The sequence below is a fragment of the Thalassophryne amazonica genome, chromosome 12, assembly GCF_902500255.1.
Source record: "Thalassophryne amazonica chromosome 12, fThaAma1.1, whole genome shotgun sequence".
Lineage (NCBI taxonomy): Eukaryota > Metazoa > Chordata > Actinopteri > Batrachoidiformes > Batrachoididae > Thalassophryne > Thalassophryne amazonica.
Window position 1 is genome coordinate 85660044 of NC_047114.1, and position 5009 is coordinate 85665052.

At 42.0% G+C, this 5009-nt stretch overlaps 1 long non-coding RNA gene across 1 annotated transcript; it reads right to left on the minus strand.

Moving 5' to 3' along the window:
• Nucleotides 1–1594: 1594 nt before the first annotated feature.
• LOC117522077 lies at nucleotides 1595–2195 on the minus strand. Its single transcript, XR_004564137.1, has 3 exons — nucleotides 2092–2195; nucleotides 1814–2004; nucleotides 1595–1687 (listed from the first exon to the last, which is right to left on the minus strand). It is a non-coding gene; the product is annotated as an uncharacterized LOC117522077 (long non-coding RNA).
• Between the last annotated feature and the right edge of the window lie 2814 nt (nucleotides 2196–5009).

Below are 5009 nucleotides of genomic sequence, written 5' to 3' on the forward strand. Positions count from 1 at the left end.
ACCTGAAAGAAACCTACATTGTGGGAGCCACACTTTCCAGACCTCCCACAACTCTGAAAAAAATCTGGTATGATCAGATACACTTCAGGACTATGAAAATCACTTCAAATTAACAATATTCTTAACTTGGGTTCAGACCTGACTGGGACCCACCATATGGGGACTTATCAGGTATTACAATTCAACTGGGGACCCTCAACCCACACCTAAGGTTTTGGTATTCTTCTGAGGAACATTTAACACACTTAAGGTTTTGGTATTCTTCTGAGGAACATTTAACACACATCTTAGGTTAAGGTGTTCTTCTGAGGAACAGAAGGGGGTCCAGTATATTATAATGCATTAAATGTTGCGGATAGCACCATTTATTGTCATTCTAACATACACGCTAATAAGCTGTAATACCAGTTGAATAACTTATGTGTGACATCAGGCTATCATTTTGGTTACTATTAGTTGAATTACACACTTATTGAAAAAAAATGTCTGCACTCATTGCAACCTGAACATTACACAACCAACGTGGTGTTTACGCAGAAAAAAAACTTTATCTAAAGCTCACAACAACTTAATCCACGAGGCTGTAGCTACAGTAAGAGAACACTGTCATAATGCTTCATAACACAAACATCAGTACAATATTTGGTACAGCCCAGATCATGTATAAGAACAACACACCAGACACTGACAACACCACCGGAATACACCGGACACAAGACCAGCCACGTCTCAACCACCAGCTCATATTACACAACTGTGTCTTTTGAGGTTTCAGGTGGTTGAGCATGTTCCAGGAAAACAACTGGTTGTAGCAGAAACAGCACAGACAAGAGGTACAAGTTTATCTGCAGTCCGTAATTTTGAATGCACTTGCATAACCACAGAAAACAACAGGTCAGAGCAACCTCATACAGGATGAAGAACTAACCAAAGTTACAGATATGATCATAAAATGGCTGGCCATCTAAACTGGCACATACCTTTTTTTCTGGAGCATTTGATAATAAACCCCCCCGCCCCCCATGGCATACTCCCAAAAATACAACCCCTGGCAAAAAGTATGGAATCACCGGCCTCGGAGGATGTTCATTCAGTTGTTTAATGTAGAAAAAAAGCAGATCACAGACATGACACAAAAATAAAGTCATTTCAAATGGCAACTTTCTGGCTTTAAGAAACACTATAAGAAATCAAGAAAAATAATTGTGGCAGTCAGTAACGGTTACTTTTTTAGATCAAGCAGAGGGGAAAAAAAATATGGACTCACTCAATTCTGAGGAATAAATTATGGAATCACCCTGAAAATTTTCATCCCCAAAACTAACACCTGCATCAAATCAGATCTGCTCATTAGTCTGCATCTAAAAAGGAGTGATCACACCTTGGAGAGCTGTTGCACCAAGTGGACTGACATGAATCATGGCTCCAACACGAGAGATGTCAACTGAAACAAAGGAGAGGATTATCAAATTCTTAAAAGAGGGTAAATCATCACGCAATGTTGCAAAAGATGTTGGTTGTTCACAGTCAGCTGTGTCTAAACTCTGGACCAAATACAAACAACATGGGAAGGTTGTTAAAGGCAAACATACTGGTAGACCAAGGAAGACATCAAAGCGTGGGGTGTGGTCTCCTCCTGTTGCATAGTTGCCGTTTCTACCTCCGTTTGCTTGATGGGGGTCTCCACCTAAGTATGGGACAAAAAAAGAACAAACTCTCCTTTATAAGGATGACTTGGTCAGTAAAGCAAAAACTAATGAAAATATGAAATAGATAAAGCATACAATACAGAATCACTTAGTCACTTACAAACCTTTTGTCTCCATGGCCAATTGCTATCTCCATAGTTAAACATAGGAGAGGAAATTACGTATATGTCTCTGTCCACAAAAAGACAGATGTGGTTTTTCCCCAACGATGGTCTTTTTCATTTTGCAATTAGGATCAACATGGTTATCATTTACGAGCCTTCCGAAGGACCCATCTTCAGTGGCAGCATCGATGCTTCAAGAGACAAAAAGAATCATAGTGGCTTAGCCAAGCACATCATTGGTATCAGATCATGCACTGAATATTGCATCATATGCTTACCACCACATCTTGTCATGCCACATCAAGTCGTACATGAAGACAGCGCATTTTGGATTGTATACTCTCCTTCTCCTCTCCGACTCTATGAAGTCAATCAGTTGACCACGGTACTCCACAACAAATTACCCCTTTGTAAAAGGTGCCATTGCAAACGCACCCCTGCCTGTTCACAAAATTAAGAGCTGGTTAAAACATGAATTGCCAACTTTACATTGTTCAGAGTAAAAAGAAATCTGAATTTTCGAATGGCACCAATGATTTGGTGTACAGTTGGGTCTGAAAGTTTGGTCACCCCTGTTCAAATGCTCTATAAATGTGAATGAACAAAACAAAGGAAAGTTGGAAAAATCTCAAAAAGACATCAAATTAAAGTTGAGACAGTCTAGTTTCCCACAAAGCACCACGTGAGACAGTGTGTGTCTGTGGCTGTAGAATGACTGACTGAGTGGGGGATGTGATTTATGCCAGTTCTCCACACGACACGACCTGAGACAGTGTGTGTCTGTGGCTGTAGAATGACTGACTGAGTGGGGGATGTGATTTATGCCAGTTCCCCACATGGCACGACCTGAGACAGTGTGTGTCTGCGGCTGTAGAATGACTGACTGGTGAGTTTTCACTGTGGCTCCAAAATGACAACACTGGCATGGTTTCTTTAAAGACGGGTGGGAGTTACGGGTAGTTTGCTGGGATTCCGCGACCAGATCTCTGTTACTTTTAAAATATATGAGGTAAGGGTTACTTACCGGCTACTTTCATGCCCACCGAGCAGGCGAAGGTAAGATCCGTCATATTACTGGTCTGCGCTCCTTTAGCACAAGCTAAGCAGTGAGCTAGCGACGTGGCATAAAGTTACGGCGGCTAACGGCGGCTCCTCCGCAGCCGAGGCGCCTCCGTGCCGTTCTCCCACTTTCACACAAACTTTAAAAAATGCAGTAGTTAGCAGTAAGGTGGATAAACGCTGTGTCGCGCTGTGTCGGTGACCGTAACGGAGGCTAGCCAGCTAACCTAGCTAGGTGTGTTTTTGCTCCGCCGAGCAGCACGGCCTCCACTGGATGTCATTTGGCGAGCCTGGGGATTGGGCCAATGGTACGGCTCTAAGAGCCAGGGGCGCCGCCTTTTCACACGCATCATCGATGTGCTTTGCTGAACTAGTCTGGACATCGGCTAACGTTACGCTCCCTGTGTTTAATTTGCGTCTTCATTATTTTACAGTTAAGCAGCAAGAGGCTAAACAGCTATCACTTGGAGCTAGCTAGCTTAAGTAGTAAAAAAAAATAGAAAAAGTAAATAAATAAATAAAAATAATAAAAAAATAAATAAAAAAAGAAGACCGGCCTGACCACGGACAGCCCCCCGACAACGAACAGAAAAAGGATAAACGAGGCAATAAACGGAGACGACTCGGCGACCCCCAATCAAATATGGCAGCAAGTAAGAAAAACATGAGGATCTGACACGGGAAAAAACAAATGAGGACAGCACGGATATAGACAACGACAAACCAGCCAAAAATCTCAATCTCTATTTATTTATAAAGCACTTTAAAATGAACCAACAACCAAAGCGCTGTACACAACAAGAACAGGCAAGTTAAAATAAATAAATAAATAAACCACAGTTAAAAGCAGAAACACTAAAAGAAGAAGAAGAGAAAAAAAAATGTGTCAAGCTGCGTTAAAAGCCAAAGAGAAGAAATGTGTTTTAAGAGACGATTTAAAAGCAGAGAGAGAATCAGCCTGCCTAATGTGCAAAGGAAGATCATTCCACAGTCTCGGGGCAACGATTGAAAAAGCTTGGTCACCTCTACGCTTCCTCTTTGACCTTGGGATAACCAACAGTGACAAATCAGCTGACCTGAGTGAGCGTGAAGGGGCATATAAATGGAGCAGGTCAGACAGATATAGCGGGGCAAAGCCATGAAGACATTTAAAAACAAATAAAAGAATTTTAAAGTCAATTCTAAAACGAACTGGGAGCCAATGAAGTGAGGCCAAAACCGGTGTAATGTGCTCGCACATTCTAACACCAGCCAAAAGTCGAGCAGCAGCATTTTGCACCATCTGTAGGCGAGTAAGCAGAGTCTGATTCAGCCCAATATAAAGTGCATTGCAATAGTCCAGGCGATTAGTGATAAAAGCATGGATTAAAATCTCAAAATGTCGTGAAAGAAATCGCTTCACCTTGGCCAGTTGTCTAAGTTGACAGAAACTAGACTTGACTACTGACCTAATCTGAGCATCAAATTTAAGATCACTGTCCAGCTTTACACCCAGGTTTATTGCTGTCTGTGTCAGATACTGACTCATGGGATGCAGATCAACATTGATTTTGGAAGTGTCACTAGGCCCAAACAGCAGCACCTCAGTCTTTTTAGCATTCGGGTGTAGAAAATTTATGGACAACCATGCCTTAATGTCACCAATGCACTCTAGGAGATGGTTCGCAGAGTATGCATTTTGCTGCTTCAGTGGCAGATAAATTTGACAGTCATCAGCATAAAAATGAAAAGAGATATCATGTCTCCTAAAAATTGATCCTATTGGGAGTAAATACAAAGAAAAAAGAAGCGGACCAAGTATGGAGCCTTGAGGCACCCCACATGCAAGGGGCGCTGCACAAGATTCAGCAGCTCCAATACGGACACCAAAACTTCTCTTAGGTAGGATCTAAACCAGTCTAAAACAACACCCTTAATGCCCACCCAGTTTTCCAGGCAAGACAAGAGGATTTGATGGTCCACTGTATCGAAGGCCGCTGTTAGATCCAACAGGACCAAAACAACACAGTGACCAGAATCAGTAGCTATACAAATGTCATTAAAAACCCGCAGCAGTGCCGACTCAGTACTGTGACGGGATTTAAAACCAGACTGAAACAACTCCAGGGTGTCATGATTATTAAAAAAAGAACTCAAC